The sequence below is a fragment of the Ovis canadensis genome, chromosome 1 (genome assembly GCF_042477335.2).
Source record: "Ovis canadensis isolate MfBH-ARS-UI-01 breed Bighorn chromosome 1, ARS-UI_OviCan_v2, whole genome shotgun sequence".
NCBI classification, from domain to species: Eukaryota; Metazoa; Chordata; class Mammalia; order Artiodactyla; family Bovidae; genus Ovis; species Ovis canadensis.
Window position 1 is genome coordinate 100,589,110 of NC_091245.1, and position 25,496 is coordinate 100,614,605.

At 46.0% G+C, this 25,496-nt stretch overlaps 6 non-coding genes and 1 pseudogene across 6 annotated transcripts; 2 read left to right on the forward strand and 5 right to left on the reverse strand.

Moving 5' to 3' along the window:
• Positions 1-3,505: 3,505 nt before the first annotated feature.
• Positions 3,506-3,578, forward strand: TRNAV-AAC (transfer RNA valine (anticodon AAC)). Its single transcript has one exon. It is a non-coding gene; the product is annotated as a tRNA-Val (tRNA).
• Positions 3,579-10,089: 6,511 nt separating this feature from the next.
• On the reverse strand, positions 10,090-10,161 carry TRNAH-GUG (transfer RNA histidin (anticodon GUG)). The gene has a single exon. It is a non-coding gene; the product is annotated as a tRNA-His (tRNA).
• Positions 10,162-17,432: 7,271 nt separating this feature from the next.
• On the forward strand, positions 17,433-17,503 carry TRNAG-CCC (transfer RNA glycine (anticodon CCC)). The gene has a single exon. It is a non-coding gene; the product is annotated as a tRNA-Gly (tRNA).
• Positions 17,504-18,265: 762 nt separating this feature from the next.
• On the reverse strand, positions 18,266-18,337 carry TRNAE-UUC (transfer RNA glutamic acid (anticodon UUC)). The gene has a single exon. It is a non-coding gene; the product is annotated as a tRNA-Glu (tRNA).
• Positions 18,338-18,834: 497 nt separating this feature from the next.
• Positions 18,835-18,907, reverse strand: TRNAV-CAC (transfer RNA valine (anticodon CAC)). The gene has a single exon. It is a non-coding gene; the product is annotated as a tRNA-Val (tRNA).
• Positions 18,908-19,512: 605 nt separating this feature from the next.
• TRNAN-GUU (transfer RNA asparagine (anticodon GUU)) lies at positions 19,513-19,586 on the reverse strand. Its single transcript has one exon. It is a non-coding gene; the product is annotated as a tRNA-Asn (tRNA).
• A 5,039-nt stretch (positions 19,587-24,625) lies between these two features.
• On the reverse strand, positions 24,626-25,184 carry LOC138436551 (leukemia NUP98 fusion partner 1-like; annotated as a pseudogene).
• Positions 25,185-25,496: the final 312 nt, after the last annotated feature.

Genomic DNA, 25,496 nt, shown 5'->3' on the forward strand with positions numbered 1-25,496 from the left:
ACGGGAAATGAAAGATGTGAAGAGGGCGAATAGATCCGAGGAAGGCCAAGGGCAGGAGAGAACAGAGAATGAGCCAGAGGGAGAAAGGGACTTCACGAGAGAGGAGCGGGCTGCTATCGCGGCGGGGCCGTCGCTGGGTTGGGGAGATCACAGCGCCTGACTCTGGCGCAGCTCCCACGCTTTCCTGAGGTGTCCGGGAATCCCCTTCACCCCAAATCGCAAAGCTGCTGGCCTTGCATTTGTTCTGGCAGTTTCCTTTGCTGGTTGTAAAATTCTGGGTCTTGTATCATGTATAGGAATGTTTTCCACCGTAAAACCTTTTTTTTTTAATTGCGGGATTTTTAAAGCAAGGAATTGGACTACCGTTCCCCTTTTGATGAGCTGATCAGATGAACTAGTAAACTGGCAGATCCCACTAGCCCAGGAGGTTACTGTTGGTCAGACAGGATTCCTTCACTCTCTCTTGAAAGTTCCACTGCCACTGAAAGATATCAGTAACTTAAACCCACACCCAGACTTCATGCAGTGCAGTGCCAAAATGTAAGAGCTTACACTCAATGGTGACATGCAAAGTGCCATGTGCTGAGGCACCGTCTACAAGTTTTACATGGATGTACTCACTTTATCCTTTCAACATGCTTCTAGCATATCATCATCCTCATTTCACATATGAGAAATCTGAGACATGGAAGGTTAAATAACTTGTCTAGTCACTCAGTCAGTGAGTGGGATCTGAAAGCAGCAATTTGAACTGGAAGCCTGCCTGGCTCCACAGGTTATGGTGCTAGTCAAAGGGGAACAGAAATGGTAAAAATGTTTGGCAAGAGATTGAAGCCTGCATGTTTCTTTGACAAAACACCAAGGAGGAGTCATGTAACACAAATAAAACTGCAGTATCCTCGTGACCCACTTGCCTGGCAAACACCTTTCTTATTGCAAGAGCTGCTCCCCTTGAATCCCCAACTTATACACACCTTCTGCAAGAACTAGATTTTTCCTCCCCTTTATCCTTTCCTCTCACCTTTCCAATACCTCTTTCACAGCTCTTCTGTTCTTTCACTTCCAGGTCATTCATTTTTTTTTTTAATTTAAAAACCTTAAATATATCTAAAGAAGTAAATAAGCAGTCATCCGTAGTTCCACCTCCTAGAATGGCCTGCTGTTAACATCTTTGCACATTTTCCTTCAAATCTATTTTTACATTATTCTAAGTAGCAAAAGCGCATGGGTTCATGCTAAATCGTTTCAGTCCTGTCTGACTCTTTGGGACCCAATGACTGTAGCCTGCCAGGCTCCTCTGACCATGAGAGGATTCCAGGTAAGAATATGGAGTGGATGGCCATACCCTCCTCCAGGGAATCTTCCTGAACCAGGGATAGATCCCATATCTCTTGTGTCTCTTGCATTGGCAGGTGGGTTCTTTACCATTAGTATCACTTGGGAAGCCCCTAAACTCTATGTGTTATTTTACAAAATTCAAATGATGCAGAAAATACAAATATGTAAAATTCTGAAACATCTTAAATTCAAAAGTAACTTCTGTTAATGTAAGTAAATGAAATGGCAACCCACTGCAGTATTCTTGCCTGGAAAATCCCATAAAGAGAGGAGCCTGGTGGGCTACAGTCCATGGTGTCCCACAGAGTTGGATATGACTGAGCATGCATGACTGAACACAGACTGTGGGATCTTAGTTCTACAAACCCTGGCCCACAGCTGTGAAAGCACCAAGTTCTAACCACTAGACTGCCAGGGATTTCTTATCACATCCTAAGATGTCAGTTACCTGGGTGTAAACTTCATCGAAGCACTTCATTGCATGTATACTTGAAAACAGCAAGAGACTAGATCATAAATGTTCTCATCACAAAAAAGAAATGAGAATTATGTGATGGGATGGAGGTGCTAGTAAACGCTCTGGTGGGAATCATTTTGCCATATATAACTATCCAATCAACGTGCTCAACTCACACAGTGTTATGTCAATTATGTCTCAAAAAAGTTGGAGAAAACAATTTTTGAAAACAAGAAAGAAACCTGTGTTACTTCTTCGGAATCCATCAAAAGCCAAGGGGGACACGCTCCAGTGCCGCAAGTTCAAGTGCAATACAGCTGGGGAGGAGGAAGGACTGCTTACTCACTGGTCACCTGCCCAAGGTTGTCTGCTTTGGCTCCAGCAGCTGGTGGGAACTAGACTGGCCTTCACCAGCGCCAGGAGGACTGGGTCCCTGCAGGCTCCCACTTCATCCTCATGAGGTGTTTCGATGAGGAAATCACCAAGGATTTCTTCTTTTCCCCTAATCTATTACCACTTCTCACTGTGTCTCTTCAAGACCATTGTTGGGTGCTGACTGGACAGGGCTTGAAGGAGATGCTGCCCTTCCCCTACTGGTCTCTTCTGGCCCGGAGGTTACTGCCCGCGGGATCAGAGCCAGGGGGCCGGGAGGGCACCGGCTCTCTCAGAACAAAAGTCGCCGCGTGCACCCAGGTGCGCCGCTCACCTGCGCCTCGCCGGCTCGCGGCGTGCTGAATCCACGCTATCGGCTGCAGCGTCTCCCGCGGTGCCACGCCTGCATGAGGGCTCTGGACCCCGCGGCAGGGGCCATGCTGAGGTGGCCCGGCCCTGCCCCCGACCCTGGAGGACAGGCAAGGAGAGGCCAATCTTGACCGACTTGGCCAAGAGAGTTCTCAACCTCGGCCCAGCCCCGCGTACTCGACGTTAAAAGACTCAAACCCTAAAGTTTCAAAGGAGGGAAACTCTCAAGTTGAATCCATCTCCCGACCTTTATGAGGAAAGTTGAAGGAGGAAATCAGACCAAGAAAAAGATTATGTGCATCAAAATGCATAACTAACCAAAGAAAAATAGGATTTTCTGACAAGTTGGAAGTGTGATGTGAAAGACTGGTGTCAAAGAGAAGTGTGTTTGGTCTGAGCCAACAGAGCATCAGGTAAGGTGGGAAGACACCCTTGCCACAGGGGTGGAAGGGGAAAGACCCAGAGTTTCTTTTGGAACCCTGGGATCTTCCCAGAAAGCATAATCCATTGATGCTGTCCCATTTCCCACCTCTGTGGTCCTTAGAGATATTTGGGATCCCAGGTCTCACCTGGGGGTCTCCATTCCAACTCCTTTTTTTGGAAGACAAATGCCAGTGGTTTGCATCACTCTGATGCTTGCTTTTCAACTATCAAGGTCCTGAAAGCATCTGGACCTCGCTAATGGAAGGAGTACCTGACCAGTTGCAGTTCACAGAGGAGCCTGAAATTTTGGCTTGGGGGAAGAGTGGGGGGAGTGGAGAGCAGATTCTGGGGGATCCTGAGGTCTAACTGCCTGGGGGCCCACAGGGACCTCGCTCTGGGAGAGGTGAGGAACTCTCAGTCAGGGCCTTTCAGGAACCCCAGATCCTTACTTGAGGGATCACTTGGGCTTCCTTTGAAAATTTGAAGGCCAGCGGGTGTCCAAACATGCATTCCTTGAGCATATCACTAGGCACTGGCTGCCATGTGGTTTCCGTAGTGTAGTGGTTATCACGTTCGCCTAACACGCGAAAGGTCCCCGGTTCGAAACCGGGCGGAAACAACGTCACTTTACTGCAAACTTTTAGATTCATATTTTAAACAAAAATGGGGGCCTGCCGCAGGGAGTGAGACTTGGTGCTTCAGCTTCACCATCAGTTCTCCCAAGGAATATTCAGGGTTGATTTCCTTCAGGACTGACTGGTTTCATCTCTCCTTGACCTGCATACAGGTTTTTCAGGAAGCAGGGAAGGAGGTCTGGTATTCCCATCTCTTGAAGAATTTTCCACAGTTTGTTGTGATCCACACAGTCAAAGGCTTTAGAGTAGTTCATGAATCAGAAACAGATGGCTTTCAGGAATTCTCTGGCTTCTTCTATGATCCAGTGGATGGAAAACGGAGGAAAAGAATAGAGCCAAATTAATTGGAAAAGTATATGGAAACGGTTAAATAGAGGCTACTACAAACAGTGGAAGAAACTTCATTAGTAAAATGAGTTTACAGGGGAGATGGTGACCTGCTTTCCCCCGAGATTCCGGACGTAGGTCCTCCTGTGTGTGTGTGTACTGGAGCTCAGGAGAGGATGCACAGGATTAGAAACAATCGTGTATCATTTACATTTTAAGAGTGAGACCTCTCCCTGAGTGGGCTCGAGCCAGGAACTTTTCGGTTAACAGCCGAACTCCGTAACAGATTGCGCCACAGAGACACGAGGAGAGCTTACTTCTCACTCCGACAGAAAGCAAGCATGCTTTCGGAGCTAGCCGGAGCCACCTGTGTCTCTCAGAGTAGCGTTTTCCCCTCCGAGCCTCGGACAACCTGAGAGATGGAGTCCACTCAGGGTGCTCACTCCCGCGGGGAAGCCGTGCGATTCCGAGGGCAGAAGGCCCCCGAAGTGTCCCCGCCGCAGATGCCAGCGGCCAGGAGACGTCCCCAGCTTGATCCAAGGGGCGCCCGAAGGAAGCTGATGGCTCCTGGTTTGCTCCGCCTTCATCCGACCGTTTGCGCTTCTGGACATCGGTTTAGTAGATGAGGTGCGTGTGGCTGCAGCTGGAGAGATCACGTCCAACGAGAGGAAACGTGAAAAGGAGCGAGAGCAGGCAAAAGCATGGATGAGACAATGAGACCTCCCCTGGGAAGCCTGTGAAGAGGCTCAGACAGATCGTGAGGGATAAAAGATAATTTTATTAAGTAGCAGAAAAATGTGTTGTGCTGTTCAGTCTCTCAGTCCTCTCGGACGTTTTGCGACCCCATGGACTGCAGCACGGAAGGCTTCCCTGTCCATCACCAACTCCCGGAGCTAGCTCAAACTCATGCCCATTGAGTCGGTGATGCCATCCAACCATCTCATCCTCTGTCACCTTCTTCTCCTCCTGCCTTCAATCTTTCTCACCAGCAAAGGTCTTTTCCAATGAGTCAGCTCTTCTCATCAGGTGGCCAAAGTACTGGAGCTTCAGCTTCAGCATCAGTCCTTCCAGTGAATATTCAGGACTGATTTCCTTGAGGATTGACTGGTTTGATCTCCTTGAAGTCCAAGGGACTCTCAAGAGTCTTCTCCAACACCACAGTTCAAACGCATCCATTCTTCCATGCTCAACCTTCTTTGTGGTTCAGCTCTCACATCCACACATGACTACTGGAAAAACCGTAGCGTTGACTATATGGACCTTTGTTGGCAAAGTAATGTCTCTGCTTTTTAATATGCTGTCTAGGTTGGTCATAGCTTTTCTTCCAGGGAGCAAGTGTCTTTTAATTTCATGGCTGCAGTCACCATCTGCAGTGATTTTGGAGCCCTGGAAATAAAGTCTGTCACTGTTTCCATTGCTTCCCCATCTATTTGCCATGAAGTGAGGGGACCGGATGTCACGCTCTTAGTTTTTTGAATGCTGAGTGTTAAGCCAGCTTTTTCATTCTCCTCTTTCACCTTCATCAAGAGGCTCTTTAGTTCCTCTTTGCTTTTTGCCAAAGGGTGGTGTCATCTGCACATCTGAGGTTCTTGATATTTCTCCCTGCAGTCTTGATTCCAGCTTGTGCTTCATCCAGCCTGGCATTTCGCACGATGTATTCTGCATACAAGTTAAATAAGCAGGGTGACAATATACAGCCTTGACGTACTCCTTTCCGATTTCGAACCAGTCCATTGATCCCTGTCTGGTTCTAACTGTTGCTTCTTGAGCTCCATACAGGTTTCTCTGGAGACAGTTAAGGAGGTCTGGTATTCCCATCTCTTGAAGAATTTTCCACGGTTTGTTGTGATCCACACAGTCAAAGCCTTTAGTGTTAGTCAATGAAGCAGAAATAGATGTTTTTCTGGAATTGTCTTGGTTTTTCTATGATCCAAAAGATGTTGGCAATTTGCAGTCTGGTTCCTCTGCCTTTTCTAAATCCAGCTTGAACATCTGGAAGTTCTCGGTTCACATACTGTTGAAGCCTGGCTTGGAGAATTTTGAGCATTACACTGCTAGCATGAGAAATTAGTGCAACTGTGCAGTGGTTTGAACGTTCTTTGGCACTGCCTTTCTTTGGGACTGGAATGAAAACTGACCTTTTCCAGTCCTGTGGCCACTGCTGAGTTTTCCAAATTTGCTGGCAAACGAGGGCAGCAATTCAACAGCATCATCTTTTAGGATTTGAAATAGCTCAGCTGGAATTCTACCACCGCCACTAGCTTTGTTTGCAGTGATGCTTCGCAAGTCCCTGTGTTGACTTCGCACTCTAAGATTCTGGCTCTAGCTGAGTGATCACCCCATCCTGGTGATCTGTGTCATGAAGATCTTTTTTGGATAGTTCTTCTGTGTATTCTTGCCACTTCTTCTTAATATCTCTTGCTTCTGTTTCTGTCCTTTATTGTGCCCATCTTTGCATGAAATGTTCCCTTGGTATCTCTGATGTTTTTGAAGAGATCTCTAGTCTTTCCCATTTTAATTGTTTTGCTCTATTTCTTTGCACTGTTCACTTGGGAAGGCTTTCTTATCTCTCCTTGCTATTCTCTGGAACTCTGCATTCATTTGGGTATATCTTTCCTTTTCTCTGCCTTTTGCTTCTCTTCTTTTCTCAGCTATTTATAAGGCCTCTTCAGACAACCATTATGAGCATTTTTCTTTTCTTTTTCTTGGGGATGGTTTTGATCAAGGCCTCCTGTACAATGTTGCAAACCTCCATCCATAGTTCTCCAGGCACTCTGTCTATCAGATCTAATCCCTTGAATCTGTCACTTCCACTGTATAATCAGTCGTAAGGGATTTGATTTAGCTCATACCTGAATGGCCTAGTGGTTTTCCCTACTTTCTTCAACTTAAGTCTGACTTTGGCAATAGAACTTCTCCATCTTTGGGCTGCAAAGAATAGAACCAGCGTGATTTTGGTATTGACCATCTAGTGATGTCCATGTATAGAATCGTCTCTTGTGTTGTTTGAAGAGAGTGTTTATGACCGGCGCATTCTCTTGGCAAAACTCGGAGGGAGAATCAGAGACGAGCATGAAAGAGAGAAAAGCTCAAACTTCTGTTGGTGTCCACAAATAAAACAGCAAAAACCGTGTGAGTATATTTATGTGGGACAGTTAGCTTATGCCACGTTGTGTATTGGAACTGTAGAGTGTAAGTGCTGCATTGTAGCAGCAGCAACCTTGGTTCAGAATCCAGGCTAAGGCAAGGTAGTGTCTATAGCCTGTCTTGCCATTTGCCTTTTTCCTTTTATTTAGTTTGACGTATAGTTCATTTTCAATGTTGTGTTTGTTTCAGGTGTATGACAAAGTGATTCAGTTATACACACATATACATCTAGTTTTGGTTCAGATTATCTTTCCTTTCAGATTATTACAAAATGTTGAGTATAGGTCCCTGGCTATACCCTAGGTGCTGGTTGGTTATCTGCTTTCTGCACAGTAGTAGTGTGTATATGTTAATCCCACACTTCTGATTTATCCCTCCCCCTTTCCCCTTTAGTAACCATAATGTTGTTTTCTATGTCGGTGGGTTTATTTCTGTTTTGTACATATGTTCATTTGTATCAGTTTTAGTTTTGTGTTTTAGATTTCTCATATAAGCGATGTCGTATGAGGTTTGTCTTTCTCTGCCTGGCTTACTTCACTAGGATGACAATCTCTTGGTCCATTCATGTTGCTGTAATTGGCATCACTTCATTCTTTTTTATTTATTTATTTTTTTGGTTGAGTAATATTTTATCCATTTACTTTTAATTCCAGCACCAGCTATGCCCCCTAGCAGTGGTGGGAGAGCAGAATTTGCCACTGGCCCAGGAGCAAAATGCAGCAAGAAGAGGAGCAAATCCCACAGCGCACAAACCTGCCAGTCAAAGCAAAACCTAGAACAAGTGCTTGTCTCACTGTTGAGCAGGACACATCCCCAAAGTTTAAATAGTTTACACTAACAAAGTAACAGGGTCATTGTTGTTGTTGTTTTCTGGTTAAGATATTTCTAATATCAGTGAGGTTTTTCTTACACTAAAGGAGAAGACATATTTAAGAGGTTTACAATAAAATGCAAACTAGTCATCATGGTCTAGACCAGCTCCTTTCCATCCACCATCCACTGATTTTTACAGAAACAGTAAGTCATTGAACTACAGGCACAGTTTGTTGAACTTTTGCACACATAATCGGCACCCAGCTCAAGGTGTAGAAAATTTCCCCCACCCTTGAAATGTCACTTGAGCCACTTTCTAGGCAATTCCTACGCTAGATCGCTTATTTCATTGCCATTCTGAGGTCCACCGCAATAGTGTACTGCTGCCTGCTCTTGAAATTCAAATGAAGGAAGCTACATTTTTGGAACTGACTTTGCTTTCATGCAACATTTTGTTCATTAAACAAACACATTCATAGTGTTATGCCTATTTCATTACTTTTGGTATTATTGGAGTAATTTTGTTAGGGTGTTTTTTGTGTTAACTGGTGTTCTTGGTGAATATTCCATACCAATTGTTTGTATAGTGTGCATTCATAGAAGTACTACAATTGCTGGGTCATGACGTAGGTACAAGATTAACTTTATTAGAAACTGCCAACAGTCTTCTAGAATGATTCTGAACTGACTACTACAGGTGCAATTGCTCCACATTTGTCGGCATTTAGTGTATGAATTTTTTCAAAAGCAGTCATGCTGGAGGCTGTGTAATGATATCTCCTTATAAGTATGACATTTATTTCCCGAATGAGTAAATATGTCAAGAGTATTTTCTTACAGCCTTTGGTCATTAAAATATTACCTTTGTGATCCCTGGCTTAGGCTTCACAGGAAAAGGGAACCAGGTGCTGTGGTCCGTCGCTGAGGTGTAGATGGATTTTCCTAAGTGTCTCTCAGAGACAGAGACCCAGGCTCAGGGTATTCCCAGTGTCGACAGGTTTAGATCCGATGACTGGCCCAGCAATAGTGGATATGCCCAGCCTCCCAGGCTTTTACTGTCTCCACCCACTTTCAGTTGAGCAAGTACAGAACATGTTTTAAAATATTCTCTTTCAACCTATTCATTCACATTCGTTTCCCTGAGTACTCTGAAGGCCAATTCATCTCACTACCGTAAAGGGAAAACTGTTACCAGCAGCATAAGCAGATGGTTCATGTAAAAATCAGCTTCAGAATATCAATAGGATGGTGGTCCAGGGAAATGCCCTGACTCTCCAGCTGCTGCTGATTGGAATCCCCGTTTGCCTCTACCAGGTAGTGGGCGGGCACCCATTTCCCTTGGAAGCTCGCTCAGAAGACCTGTTAGGACAAATGTTATGTCCACTGTAGGGCAAGAGGTGAGCAAGGGAGCGGGGCTGGTGGATGGGGGCCAAGGGTGTGGACGAAGCCTGCAGAGGCGGCGGTAGCTGAGGCAGCAACAGTGGCTGTGCGTGTATGTGGTTCCGGAAGAGCTGATGAAAGGCGGTGAGTCCGGTGGGTGAGAGTGTGTGCTCTGCCTGTGTGGGGAGGAGCGGGAGGATTGGGAGATCTTTGCTAGAATTACTTGGCAGGGAGTGATTTGGTAAGGGTGGGAGAGGGGAGGAGGGGGACCCTGAGTGAAAGATGGTGGCCCGAGGGGTCCATGCTTATAGTTAGCTGGCAGCAGAGATACGGTGATCTTGAAGGTGCTTTCTCCAATGGAACGCCTTGTCCGTTGTCTTCCCGGCGTTCTGACCTCTGTGATTTCCCTGCTAGGGTGAAACTGACTTCAGAATTTCTGCTTGATAATCCCTATATAGTAAAATGTCTATACTCATTCAGGTGAACTGAGCAAAGGACAAACTCAAGAGTTCAAAGTAGCAGGGGATGGATAGGCATTACCTGGAAAACGTGTCAAAGGGCTTCATCCATGTATCAAAGTGTATCTTCCATACCTGGCTGATAAAATATTTTGTACGTCTTAAAAAAATGTTTTTGGTACGTCTTGATCTTGGTGATTATTTCACATCAAATAGCTGTTCATTAATGATCTGGGCATCTTATCCTGTGAATACACCTTAATAATTTTCTTCCTGGATAGAATGGGCGGTCACATGTTGGAGAACCCAGCGTAGACTATTACCGTGTTGAAGAAAAAGAAGTCAGACGCCACGTGTAACACGGAGGTCATGCCGTGACTCGGATTCGAACCGAGGTTGCTGCGGCCACAACGCAGAGTACTAACCACTATACGATCACGGCGCGCCACACACCAAGCGATGAGAACGGTCTTTAATATCTGTCCTTTGACGTAAAATGATTCCGATCGTTGCGCTGCTTTGTTTTTGGAAACTGCAGGTATTCGTTTTCTCTCTTTCATGCTCGATCATCGGTTTCCCCGCTCTTTCTCTCTATTCTGATACATTATGACAAAAGGAAACAAAATCAAACAAGACACCAATTCTCATCTCCCCGGATGCGGCACGTTCCTTCTGGGAAGTCTGGCTGTCCTCGTCCCTACCTCGCCGGCTTCTTTTCCAGCTCTTCGCGCTCGTCCCTTTGGATCCACCTTCCCCATTAGCTGGTTCCGGCTCCCGCCCCACCGACCGCGGCCGAGCCGAGGGAGGGCAACACCAGCGGTGCAGACGGTCGGGTGAAGGCGGAGCAAAGAACCGAAAGAACCAGTACGGAGCCCACCCGGTGTCCAACTTCCCCTCTGGCCCCCTCGGCTCCGGCCCGGGGCGTCTCTGGCGCGTTTCTGCCCTCGGAAATGTGTGTGGCTCCACCGGTCGTGGAAGCGGATAATTACCCATCGATGGGGATGAGAAGTATCTTACTCGAGCGTGTCTCTGTGGCGCTATCTATTAGTGCCTTTGGCTGTTCACGGAAAGGTTGGTTGTTCTAAACACACCTTAGGAAAGCCTTCCTTGAAACACTGAAAAGCTGTGTGGCTCTTTCTACGCTGCGCAACCTTTCCGGGAAAGGCGAAAGGGCTCCTCTACTGCTACCCTCCTGTCCGGCGTCTTTGATGCACAGGAGGTTGGCTAGGTCACTGGGAGTCCAGAATTTCCTGAAGCAGTGAAACCAGTAACCATATTTCTTTACGCTTCTCCTTTACTGAGCATGTAACAAATCCACTGTTCTGTTTTTTAATCAGTTACATATTTCTATAGAGATTTATATTAAAAATCTTTTACTTTCCCCATACGGATACCATCTCTCTTTTCCTTCCTCCCTGTGCGTACATCCAGATTTCCACGTGGTGCTGCTCTTCCTGGAGGATTCCTTTAGCATTCCTTGTATAGGGGGTCTGCTGATGATGAAGTCTTTCAGCATTTGTATGTCTGTAATGGTCATTATTCACCTTCATATTGAAGGACTTTAAAGGTGGGTAGTGAATAGAATTCCACCTTGACTTTTTTGGCTTCTGTCCTTTGAAGAGGCTGCTCCACTGTCTTATAACTTCCATGCTTCTCTCGCCTCCTCTCTGTCTTTTTAGTCTTTATTAAATTTGTTACAATATGAATTCTGTTTCTTGTTTTTATTTTTTTTATCATTATTTTTTGCCATGAGGCCTATTGGGTCTTAGCTCTGCAACCAGGGATCCAGCTCACACCAAGAAGGCCAAGTCTTAACCACTGGACCACATGGGAAATCCTCATCTCTATGCTTCTGATGAAATCTGACGTGTGTACTTTTGTTTCTGTATGTATCTGGTCTTTTTCCTCTGGTCCCTCGGGGACTGTATGCTTTGTCAATGGCTTTGAGCACTTTAATTACGATGCGACCAGATGTGTTTTTTCTGTGCTGTTGTGCTCATTCATTTTGTTCATTTGGCTCCTTGGATCAGTGGGTTTATGATCTTTACCATGATTGGAATTATCTGACATTATTCCTCCAAAGACTGTTTCTCGTGCCTGGGTATTTTGGGGAGCATCAGTCACCCATGTATCAGGTCTTTCAATGATGTGCTACCATTCAATGGGCAGTGCTAAAGAACGTTCAAAGTACTGGACATTTGTGCTCACTTCCCATGCTAGTAAGGTTATGCTCAAAATCCTTCAAGCTAGGCTTCAGCATTCAACTTGAATTGGGAAATTCCAGATGTACAAGCTGGGTTTAGAAAAGGCAGAGGAAGCAGAGATCGAATTGCAAACAGTTGCTGGATCATAGACAAAGCAAGGGAATTCCAGAAAAAAACATCTACTTCTGTTTCTTTCACTTCACTAAAGCCTTTGACTGTGTGGATCATAACAAACTGTGGAACACTCTAAAAGAGATGAGAATACCAGACCATCTTACCTGTCTCCTGAGAAACCTGTATGCAGGTCAACAAGCAACAGTTAGAACCTTATACGGATCAATTGACTGGCTCAAAATTGAGAAAGGAGTACAACTAGGCTGTTTACTGTCTCCCTGTTTATTTAACTTGTATGCAGAGCACATCAGGGGAAATGCCAGGCTGGATGAGTTACAGGCTGGATGAGTTACAAGCTGGAATCAAGGTTGCTGGGAGAAATACCAGCAACCTCAGGTATGCAGATGACACCGCTCTAGTGGCTGAAAGCAAAGAGGAACTCAAGAGCCTCTTGATGAGAGTGAGAGAGGAGAGTGAAAAAGCCAGCTTAAAACTCAATATTAAAAAAACTAAGATCATGGCCCCCAGCCCCATCACTTCATGGCAAATAGAAGGGGGAAATGTGGGAGCAGTGACAAATTTTCTGTGCTTGGGCTCTAAAATCACTGTGGATGGTGACTGCAGTCACAAAATTAGACGACACTTGCTTCTTGGAAGGAAAGCTATGACAAACCTAGACAGTGTATCAAAAAGCAAAGACATCACTTTGCCCACAAAGGTCCATAGAGTCAAAGCTGTGATCTTTCTTGTAGTCATGTACCAATGCGAGAGTCGGACGATAAACAAGGCAGAATGCTGAAGGACTGATGCTTTTGACCTGCGGTGCTAGAGAAGACTCTTGAACGTCCCTTGGATGCTGAGGAGATCAGACCAGTCAATCCTAAAGGAAATCAACCCTGAAAACTCATTGGAAGGATGATGCTGAAACTCCAATATTTTGGCCACCCGATGAGAAGGGTAGACTCCTTGGAGAAGTCCCTGATGCTGGGAAAGTTTGAAGGCAGAAGGAGAAAAGGGAAACAGAGGATGAGATGGTTGGATGGCATCACCGATTCAATGAACACAAACTTGGGCAAACCCTGAGAGATACTGAGGGACTGGGAGGCCTGGAGTGCTGCAGTCAATGGAGTCACAAAGAGTCAAACACAGGTTAGCAACTGAAAAACAACGACTATTCAATGACACTATGTTCATTAAAAGCATTTTATTTTGACAGTGAGTTTCCATTTGGATATTGTGAGCAGTTTTTCATCGCTTTGTGTTCCATAATCTTGTTTTTGTTGTTTTCTGCCATGTCTAATCTGCTCTTCAATCTGGTGAATTTATTGCATTGGATGTTATAGTTTTCAGCTCTAAAGCTGGATTTTTTTTTTTTTTGCCATTTTTGTATGTTCTATGTTTCTAATTAGCATGTTGGACATATGTATGCCATCATGATAACTGTTAAAGTCTTCTCTGTGGATTTTCACATTGTGTCCCTTCTGGTTCAATTTCATTGACTCATTCATTCATTCGTCTCCTCCTTACCTGTCGTTTTCCTGCCTCTTTGCATGACTGGCATCCTTTGATTGGAGGCCAGGCATTGTCAGCGTTTCCCATTTGGGGCACTGGCTATTTTGGTATTCCTACGAATCTTCTTGAGTTTTATCTGGGGTACATTTGAGTGACTTGTAAATGGTTTGATCCCTTTGGATCTTCCTTTCATGAGTTTTTAGGTAGGTCAGTCTAGAGCTGCTTATTCCCAATAGTGTAACAAGAGTTTTCTGAATGTTCTTCCCAATGGCCCATGAGTGAGGAGTAGTCCAGTCTGTCTGAGGGGATGGAATACAATTGCTTGTCCCATGTGAGCACCAGGCATTGCACCAGGATCTTTTTAAAAGGTTCTTTCCTTGGCCTCAGGCACTTTCTTCATAAGGATATCCCGATCATTACTCTGCTGAGTACTTGAGGGAGACCCTTTCATATCCCAGCATTCTCTCTCTCTCCCACTCTCTCTCATCACTGGACCTTTCTTCATGTTTCTTTCTTTTATTATTAACTTTTATTGAAGTATAGCTATTTTTACGATGTTGTGATAATAGCAAAGTGAATCAGCTGTACATATATCCCCTCTTTTTTTTGGATTTCCTTCTCATTTAGGTAACCACAGAGCGCCCAGTATTTCCCTATACCATAGAGTAGGTTCCCATTTGTTATTTACTGTATACATAGCATCAATAGCGTATATAGGCAAATCCTTAACTTTCCAGTTCCCCCCTTGATATCCATACCTTTTTTTTCTACATCTGTGTCTCTACTTCTGCTTTGCAAATAAGAATCACTGGATCTTTGTCCTGTGAACTCCAGCTGCCTTGCTTTCCACCAACACTCAGCTTCTTGAGTCCAGTGGATTGACCTCAAATCCTCCTCTTTGGTGCCCAGCCTGGGAACTCACTGAAAGCAGGAAGCTGGGCCCATGGCAAGACTCATCTTGTTTGTTTGTCACCTCTCAGGGCTTGCTGTCTTTTGCTGCCTGATTTCCAGTGTCTTAGAAGCTAGTATTTCATGGTTTGTTTTGTTTGTTTGTTTGTTTTTTGGCTTTTTGTTCCTTTGAGAGTGGGACAAAGGGGGAGAGTGAGATTTAGGAAGGAGGGTTAATCTGATTTCTGTCACTGCACCTTTCCTAGAAACTGAAGGCATCTCTTTATGTTCTTAGTTTTCCCTAAAGAGATGTGCTAATTTATATTCCAATGTATTTTGCCAACTCAAGGAAAGAGTCTTTTTCTTCACGGTCTTGCCATCACAAGAAATTGTCAACACACCTGTCTGTTACTCTAACAAAGGGATTTGTGCCCTACTGACTCAACTTAGTGGCAGGTACAATGAAAAGACAATGTGTACATTTCCCAGAGACTGCACATATTCAGCAGCTAAGCTTCCAAGCTGATTGGAAAGTATTCTAATAATTGTAACTGTTTTCAGTGGTGACCAAGTCATTGAGTCTAGACAAGACCAGCCAGAATGACTCTGGAGAGCCTCTTGCAGAGCAGCTTATGGATTACAGGAGTTAAAAAAAAAAAAAAAAAAGCCCACTGGTCCCAGATATTTACCCTCTTCCCTTCCCTTTATGATTTGCATTTTGGCTTTGGTTGGATGCACACAATCTAATGTGGGGTCTCCCTCCAACATACGGGTACATTTGCAAGCCCGAGACCCTCTCTGTATGATATCTCGGCAGGACATGGCTACATCCAGAAACATTATCTCATTTGAGAAAAATTGTTGCAAGCTACAGAATTCTGCACCGGTAATACATCTTGTACAAACCTGGATCCTTAGAGTTCTTGGTTCCCCTTCCACCGATTCCTCAGTTGAAGCTCAGGAGGAAACAAGAGCTCTTTGGATTTTCCATACTCAGTCGAGGATGTCGCTGGGTTCTAGGACATTTCTCTCTGCCCCTCTCTCACCCTCTTGGAGTGTGTGCCCTTCTGTCTCTCTCTGTCCCTTATACTCTAGGCTGCTGTGGATCTTACCCACTTTCTATCCTCCTCATCAGTTTTCCGCAAATGTGCATTAGGAGTCCTTCAGTCAGCAAGCACTTACTAGGTGCTCACCAGATACCAGGCCCTTCTCCAGGAAAACTGCTGTATCAGGAGCAAAGTCAAGGTCCCACTCCTTGGTGCATTCACACCAGGAGGCATCAAAAATAAGAATCTCACTCACACATACACACACAGATACAAATAAAAATCACAGCAGGAGAACAACCTGTCATGTTCTCAGGTTCATCTGCCTGCCAGTGCCTAAGGACCCCAGCAGTGAGTAAAAAAAGAATTACATAGCACATGGAAAAATGGTGACTTGAGATCTAGAAGGCAGGTAACTAAGAACCAGGAATTTTTAAAAAATAAATGAGTACTTCATGTAAACAACAGGTCCTTACTTCTCAGCTTAGAGAGTCCATGTGTTGGATGGACTCAAGTGACATTGTGGCTACATTCAGGAATATCTCCTAAAGGTACCCACACGTTCTCTTAAGCTGTTAACCTATAGCCCCTCAATATATAATTTATAAAAAATATGTGCAGCATTATATTTAAACAGTGTTTTGTTATTTCTACCTTAAATAAATAGAAATTCTCCAGGAAAAGATTATACATTAATTCAACCGATTTAATATCAGTCAAAGAACTTAACGATAGATCTTAAAATTGTAAATTGAGCTGAATCGTGGCAGATAAATGCTACTTAGAAGCACATATTAGATGATAGCTAAAAACATTGACCCCAAATTGAAAGGGGAATAATTAAGTCACTATGATTTCGAGACTCAAAAGACTTACTCCTGATTTAAAAGATATTATATGGTATATTTAATTTACTAGGACACATAATTTTAAACTTTACGAATAATAATAAATCTGAAAGTCACCATGAAGGAGTTTTTAGACTAAAATTATTAAAGCAGTGTGGTGCATACAAGGAGTCATCTCTGGGAGCATGACAGGACAAACATTTTCTATGTACTTATACATCAAGTATTAGAATTCTCTAGCGTGTTAAAAGTATTCGAGAGTCATCCTTATTATCAACTTGAATTTTATTCTTGTTTGTAGCATGGAGAGCACTAATTTCTCTAAAGCTAACCCTTTTTTTTATTCCTGAGTTACATTTCAGCAAAACAAAGTGAAAGGAAAAAAAAAAAACAAAACACCCACGTGGTTGCTATTCACTGAGATAGAAAAGGTGGTTCAGAACTCCCCTTTGGAGAGAGGCTGAATGACATACATGTGGGAAAGCAGGGTGCCTCTGTGCTTGAATTCAGAATGGACCTGGGACTGGGTCAAGGCCAGAACACAAGACTAAGCATTCTTGTCCTAGGGGAGCCACCCAACCGACAGCACCCACACAGCAGTTCTGGGAAGCTTTTGAGAATATTCCCCTCTCTTTGTAGCATTTCCCATCTGGTTCTCCATCCTCCAACCACACGGAAGGATTCTTCCCCTCTGTGTCCTGACAGTACACGTTATGCTCCCTGCAGGGCACGGGGAGCCAGGCAGGAGCCAAGGGGACAGCTGCACTGCCTCGATGGGTTTCTAGCAAAGGAGCGTGGAAATCCCATGGACAGAGGAGCCTGGTGGGCTAGAGTCCGAGGGGTCGCAAAGAGTTGGACGAGACTGAGCCGGTGAGCACGAGCACCAGGCGGTTCCACCACTCCGACGGATCCAAAGCACACCTGAGTGCCCGCCAGAGCAACCCGCAGGAGGCCAGAGGGCAGAGGGCAGCCGGCGCCGCGGAGGGCGGAGGATGAAAGCCTAGACCGTCCTATAAGCACAGGGCCTGACTGGCATGCACTTGAGAAAGACCTGAATAAACCTGCCTCTAGGATACCCTTGCAAACGTCTTCCCTACAGTGGCATTGGTGGTTCAGTGGTAGAATTCTCGCCTCCCACGCGGGAGACCCGGGTTCGATTCCCGGCCAATGCATTGTGGTTGTGTTTTTTCGGTCCTCCCTGGTTCCATACAGGAGACCTGGGCTGGGAGATTCCCCTGGAGAAGGAAATGGCAACCTACTCCAGTATTCTTGCCTGGAGTAATCGGCCCAAGGGATGGCAAAAAGTCCAAAAGGACTGAGCGACTAACACACATATCCCTTCTATACATCCTACAGAGAGCGGATTCCAGCTGCCTGAAGGGCCAAGAGGGCCCTCTTCCGGACGGTAAAGCTGTTCGCTGGCCTTGGAAGACAGGTCCCACAGAAGTTAGCTTTGAGAGGGACGCCAAAGGAAAGGAACAATCCCGAGATATCCGCACGTTACTATCAAGTGATGTCATAACTCTTATCGAAAGAAAGAATGTGGTGTTAACTGGGCACTTAGGTACAGAATATAGGATGTTTCTATTCCTACAAACTTTTGGTATCTTACAAAAGCTTTTGGTTTGGGATTTTAATGAATTTTTGGAACGGAAGCCTCACGTTCTCTTTGAATGGAAATTCTGTTAAGTAAGAGTCTGGGTTTACCATGCCAGGAGAAAAGAGTGGAGGCCAGAGCTGGCCAGCCCAGGCTGTCCATGGCATCTCAGCTCCAACAGCCAGCCTGAGGTCCAGGACCCCGAGGCCTGCACTCAGCGGCATTTAGAAACTCTGTGCAGAAATGTTCCGCACTGGACCTTTAAGCAAAATACAGTCCGGATCTGGGCAGGAAGAGAGAGACTCGTGTGCGTGCAGACGCTGGAAGAAAGAAAGTTTTCCCTGACCGGGAATCGAACCCGGGCCGCGGCGGTGAAAGCGCCGAATCCTAGCCACTAGACCACCAGGGAGCTGTAGGCAAATAGGCTTGTTTAGCCTCTGCAGGTGGAAGGTGAGTGGAAGATGACCCTTCGGAAAGTCAGCGAGCTGGAAAGGCAACGTCGCAGCGGCCCAGGGCTGTGTGCAGCTGTGCAAGGCTCCCAGCCCTGCCCTCGCGGCTCATCGCCCTTCACCTCTCCTTTCCTGGGCGTCGCTTTTGCTCTGGGGCAAGGACACAAAGTAGCGGACTGGGTCCCTCCTGGTCTAGCGGTAGCGCTGCGTGCTGCCGAGCCCAGGTCTTGCTCTCTTTGTGAACCTCGGTTTTCTCTGTCTTCAGGCTCGGTGATGAGTGGCGGGTGATGAGCGGATCCGTCCACCTCCAGATCTCCTAGCGCTGAATTAAGAGACTTGCAGGTGGTCACCAACTCTTCCTCCAGCTGCGTCCCCTGCCGCACCCCGTGCCTTTCGCGCCTGGTGGTTTTGCCAATGAGAAGGCACATCTCCGGGGGAGAAAAAGAAAGAGGAAGCCTGTTTCCGCCCGGTTTCGAACCGGGGACCTTTCGCGTGTGAGGCGAACGTGATAACCACTACACTACGGAAACGAGACAACCCCTATTCCTGAACACCGTATCCCTGAAATCCCGAGGTCCCGCCACCGCGAACCACACCACCAACTCTTATGACTCAAAGAGGAACCTTGGAGCCCCAGGCTCTCTCAGGCACGGAGACGGCGGCTCCCGAGGGCCCTGCTTTAGGGTTCCCCCTCTGCCCTGAAGTGAGGCCCCTCGGGCCCCCACAGGTGGCCTTCGGGGCCCCGCACCCAACGCAGAATCCTCAGATCCTCAGCTGCGCACCCTGAGTTCAGGGGTCGCCCCCGCCGACTCCCCGGCTCCCGGCAGCCGCAGGAGGCGGGGACGGTGGGTGCGCCCGAGGCCCAGGTGACCCCGAAACCCAGCGGTGTGGAAGCCGCCCCTCCCGCGCTGCGGACCCGCGCCTCGGTGGTCCTCTTCTCGGCGCCGGCGATCAGCGCTCCGTGCTCTCAGGAATGACCGACGCTTCCAATCCACCCGGGACGCGCCCTCGCTGCTGTTCCTTTGCACCTGACTCCTGTGCTCTTTCTCTGAAAGTCCGTTGGGCGCATCACTTCTCCGGTGTCCTCCTGGCAAAAGGGAGTCTCTTTGGTGTTGCCTAAAATGGCACCCCCCACCGTCCCTGGGTGGGCTCGAACCACCAACCTTTCGGTTAACAGCCGAACGCGCTAACCGATTGCGCCACAGAGACAGCGGTACAGGATTCTTTTGGACTGTCTCTGGAGAAGACCTACTTAACGCATTCCCAGGGTGAGTGCTCTGTCCCCCAGAGAAACGGTGCCATTTTCCTGCCCCCTACCCGCCACGGATGCCAGCGCCCCGGGAGAAACCGCCATGCAGGCCTCGAACCTTCCGGGCTTGAACCGAAATAGATCCAAGGACAGCTGAACACCCGGTGGGCTCCCATGATGGCTCTTCCCGTTTCCTCGCCTACACCCAACAAATGAGTTTGCCCACCCTGGCAAAGGCCTCCGGGGCCGAGGTTGGGCTTCGGCTTCCTGCGTCCACCAGGCGGTTTCCACCAGAGTGGGCTTCCCCGGGGGCTCAGACCGTAAGAATCCGCCTGCAATGCAGGACACCCGGGGTCAATCCGTGGTTTGGGAAGATCCCCTGGAGGAGGGCATGCGACCCACTCCAGTATTCTTGCCTGGAGAATCCCCATGGGCCGAGAAACCTGGCGGGCTAAGTCCATGGGGTCGCAAAGAGTCGGACAGGACTTCGCGACTAAGCACATTGGTCGCGGGGATGGTCGCCCTGTGTCAGCACGCCCAGGACAGAGCCTGGCACTCGCTGGGACGCTCCAGGACTTGGATGAATACATTGCCGTCTTTAGCCCTTCCTCCCATGAAGACCCCGAGAATGGAAATACGGAATAGTTTTCGAAGTGAACAGTCCTGTTTTATTTTATTTTTTAATTTTTTAAATGTAAATTTATGTATTTTAATTGGAGGTTAATTGCTTTACAATATTGTATTGGTTTTGCCACACATCAACATGAATCTGCCACAGGTATACACGTGTTCCCCATCTTGAACCCCCCTCCCACCTCCCTCCCCATACCATCCCTCTGGGTCCTCTCAGCGGGCCAGCCCCAAGCATCCAGTATCATGCATTGAACCTGGACTGGCGATTCGTTTCATATATGATATTATACATGTTTCAATGCCATTCTCCCAAATCATCCCACCCTCTCCCTCTCCCACAGAGTCCAAAGGACTGTTCTATGCATCTGTGTCTCTTTTGCTATCTCGCATACAGGGTGATCGTTACCATCTTTCTAAATTCCATATATATGTGTTAGTATACTGTATTGGTGTTTTTCTTTCTGGCTTACTTCACTCTGTATAATCAGCTCCAGTTTCATCCACCACTTTAGAACTGATTCAAATGTATTCTTTTTAATGGCTGAGTAATACTCCATTGTGTATATATACCACGGCTTTCTTATCCATTCATCTGCTGATGGACATCTAGGTTGCTGCCATGTCCTGGCTATTATAAACAGTGCTGCGATGAACACTGGGGTACACGTGTCTCTTTCACTCCTGGTTTCCTCGGTGTGTATGCCCAGCAGTGGCATTGCTGGGTCATAAGGCAGTTCTATTTCCAGTTTTTAAAGGAATCTCCACACTGTTCTCCATAGCGCCTGTACTAGTTTGCATCCCCACCAACAGTGTAAGAGGGTTTCCTTTTCTCCACACCCTCTCCAGCATTTATTGCTTGTAGACTTTTGGATCGCAGCCATTCTGACTGGCCTGAAATGGTACCTCATTGTGGTTTTGATTTGCATTTCTCTGATAATGAGTGATGGTGAGCATCTTTTCACGTGTATGTCTTCTTGGGAGAAATGTCTGTTTAGTTCTTTGGCCCATTTTTTTTGATTGGGTCGTTTATTTTTCTGGAATTGAGCTGCAGGAGTTGCTTGTATATTTTTGAGATTAGTTGTTTGTCAGTTGCTTCATTTGCTATTATTTTCTCCCATTCTGAAGGCTGTCTTTTCACCTTGCTTAGAGTTTCCTTTGTTGTGCAGAAGCTTTTAAGTTTAATTAGGTCCCATTTGTTTATTTTTGCTTTCATTTCCAATATTCTGGGAGGTGGGTCATAGAGGATCCTGCTGTGATTTATGTCGGAGAGTGTTTTGCCTATGTTCTCCTCTAGGAGTTTTATAGTTTCTGGTCTTACGTTTAGATCTTTAATCCATTTTGAGTTTACTTTTGTGTATGGTGTTGGAAAGTGTTCTAGTTTCATTCTTTTGCAAGTGGGTTGACAGTTTTCCCAGCACCACTTGTTAAAGAGATTGTCTTTAATCCGTTGTATATTCTTGCCTCCTTTGTCAAAGAGAAGGTGTCCATAGGTGCATGGATTTATCTCTGGGCTTTCTATTTTGTTCCATTGATCTATATTTCTGTCTTTGTGCCAGTACCATACTGTCTTGATGACTGTGGCTTTGTAGTGGAGCCTGAAGTCAGGCAGGTTGATTCCTCCAGTTCCGTTCTTCTTTCCCAAGATTGCTTTGGCTAGTCGAGGTTTTTTTTGTATTTCCATACAAACTGTGAAATTATTTGTTCTAGCTCTGTGGAAAAGTACCATTGGTAGCTTGATAGGGATTGCATTGAATCTATAAATTGCTTTGGGTAGTATACTCGTTTTCACTATATTGATTCTTCCAATCCATGAACATGGTATATTTCTCCATCTATTAGTGTCCTCTTTGATTTCTTTCACCAGTGTTTTACAGTTTCCTATATATAGGTCTTTAGTTTCTTTAGGTAGATATATTCCGAAGTATCTTATTCTTTTCATTGCAAAGGTGAATGGAATTGTTTCCTTAATTTCTCTTTCTATTTTCTCATTATTAGTGCATAGGAATGAAAGGGATTTCTGTGTGTTGATTTTATATCCTGCAACATTACTATATCCATTGATTAGCTCTAGTAATTTTCTGGTGGAGTCTTTAGGGTTTTCTGTGGAGAGGATCATGTCATCTGCAAACAGTGAGAGTTTTGCTTCTTCGTTTCCAATTTGGATTCCCTTTATTTCTTTTCCTGCTCTGATTGCTGTGGCCAAAACTTCCAAAACTGTGTTGAATAGTAATGGTGAAAGTGGGCACCCTTGTCTCGTTCCTGACTTTAGGGGAAATGCTTTCAGTTTTTCACCATTGAGGATAAGGTTTGGCATGGGTTTGTCAAAAATGGGCTTGTCATATGTAGCTTGTATTATGTTGAGGTACGTTCCTTCTATTCCTGCTTTCTGGAGAGTTTTTATCATAAATGGATGTTGAATTTTGTCAAAGGCTTTCTCTGCATCTATTGAGATAATCATACAGCTTTTATTTTTCAATTTGTTAATGTGGTGTATTACATTGATTGGTTTGCGGATATTGAAGAATCCTCGCATCCCTGGGATAAAGCCCACTTGGTTGTGGTGTATGATCTTTCTAATGTGTTGTTGGATTCTGATTGCTAGAATCTTGTTAAGGATTTTTGTATCTATGTTCATCAGTGATATTGGCCTGCAGTTTTCTTTTTTTGTGGTATCTTTGTCAGGTTTTGGTATTAGGGTGATGGTGGCCTCATAGAATGAGTTTGGAAGTTTACCTTCCTCTGCAATTTTCTGGAAGAGTTTGAGTAGGTTTTAAATGCCTTTATCCCGGTTTTTGGATTTCGCAGCACCCCATTGGGTGGGCAACGGAAAGGTCTCCAGAGCACTGCCTGCCGGGTGGAGCGCCCAGCTGGGTAGGCTGCGTTCTGTGGGGTCCACCTGGGAGCGGGAAAGGGTGAAAACCAAGCGGGGAAGGCGGGTTTGTGGGGAGGTCATTGAGACCTCCCAGGAGACTTGGGCCAGGATCCCTAGAGGTGAACATTGCTTCAGTCCGGTAGTAGAGTGGGGAAGGAGGGAGAGGGCTGGCAGACCCAAGAATGAAGGAGGCAAAAGGAGAGGGGAGGAAGGAGAGAATAAAAGAATTTGTGCTTCTACCCTTCCCTCCTCCCTCTCTTGCCTTCTCGCCTCTTCTTGGTCTTCTTCCCATCCCTACAGCTGAGAAATCTTGACACACCCACTTTTGAGAAGAAAGACCCAACTAAGCTGTGCTCAGGTGCACAAATTCTGGGTTGTAAAAATAGATCTGTCCTTATGTGCGCTTAGGGGCTTCCCTGCTGGTTTGGACGGTAGAGCATCCGTCTGCAATGCGGGAGACCCAGGTTTGATCCCTGCGTCGGGAAGATCTCCTGGAGAAGGAAATGGCAACCCACTCCAGTATTCTTGCCTGGAAAATTCCATGGATGGAGGAGCCTGGTGGGCTACGGTCCATGGGGTCCCAGAGAGTCACACAGGGCTGAGCGACTTCACTTTATGTGGCCTTAGACAAATTAGAGAAAACTTCTTGTGCTTCCCTTCTTGCTGCTGTAAAAATGGGAGCAAGGAGAGCATTTTACTTCAGTCTGTTGTTGTCAGGTGTGCCTGTGTTTAGAAACCACTGGATCTAATGTCAAAAGCAGAGAAATCATAAATATTGTCATTATCCTCAGAATCTTTTGACAAACCCTTACCCTTATTTATTTCACCTTGAATTAGCTTGCTGCTTCTAGATTTTGTGTAAACAGAATCAAGACAAAGTTTCCCATGATTGCTCTTGCAGTTTGCTCTGCTGTAGCTCGGCCGCCCTTCATCGCCAGGTCTCTGCTTGCAGGTCAGGGACCGATGTGCAGGCTGGAGGAAATGGGAAGAAAACGCATCTCCACCCATCCCAGTTCTAACCTCACCTGATTCTGTCCTTGCCCCTTGTGAGAGCCCGGTTCTCCGGGTTTCCTGGCCATTCTGTGATCTCTCAACATACTTTCCAGGGATTTCTTTTTTTTCTTTTCTTTTCTTTCTTTTCTTTTTTTTTTTTTTTTGAGTCACACCAATGACTTTTACTTAGTGGAAGAAGGGTTGGTGAAGATGTGTGGGTGGCTCTTTAAATCTCCCTCTTTACATTTTGAAGAATAACTTTATTCTATTAAAATACCTTTTATTCTTTCTATTCCCCTAAAAGGGCAACAGAGCAGAGGAGCAGAGCACCTCTGAAAAGCAGGTGGGGTATGATGCAAGCTGTCTTGGGGAGCAGCTGAATCAACCACCCACCTGAGTCACTCAGCATCTGCAGACTCTCTTACAGGTACCGTTCCTGGGTCTGTTGAATTGGGGCTCAAAAAACAGCAGCGTCGGTAGTCGTGGTGTGGAAGCAAAGGGTTATTTGAGCGCTTTTTCAGACAGGGTGGGCAGGTACGCTTCTCCACGCTCTTCCTTCCTAGAGCTCCTTTTTTCCTCCACTTTCTTGCAAGACCTCACTTCCAGAAACTGGCGTTCTCTCTCATTTCTCTCCTTTCTGCTCTCAGGTCCCAAAGAGATGGAACGTTTGGTTCTAAAGCACAGTTGCTGTTCAAAGGAGTCTGAAAATGACTGAATTTTGGAATGGGATCTTCCTTTTGATTCCAATGGCTCCTTGAATGACCCATCCCCTGAGCACTGTCTGTGATTCTGAACATCGAAATCCCTGGTCCTCATAAGAATACCTTCTAGGATGGCTGGCAGATGACATCATTCTGGGAAGCACAGGAAGTGGGCAGGGCAGGGAGCTTTTCCTGTAACTGGCGTCTTGTGATCCACGGTGGGCCCGGAGTCCTCGCTCGTCCTCCTCTATCCATCCGTGACGCCAGAAGCTGCTCATCCATTTGGCAAAAGACACATCATCATCATCATCATCATCATCATCATCATCATCATCATCATCATCATCTTTGTGCTCCATGTAAAGGTGCTTCAGAATATCCAAGGCCTGTCCCTAAATAGGTCTTGGAGGAAGTACCTGGCATGCCTTGAGGGGTCCCATGGGTAGGTCAAGGCAGAGTGCAGATGGAGAGGAGCAGGGCAGGAAAGATGGGAACTCTGGGTCTTCTCATTTCTACCCACTCATTTCGATGTCATTGCTCTCGTAATTGGTGCAGAAGGTGAGTCGCAGGGACCCGGTTCAAGCTGTTTCAACTGGAGCCAACCTAGATTTCCACCGAGTCTGGTTTCTGCCATCTGCCGTTGCCCTCAATAACCTCAAATTCTTCCAAAC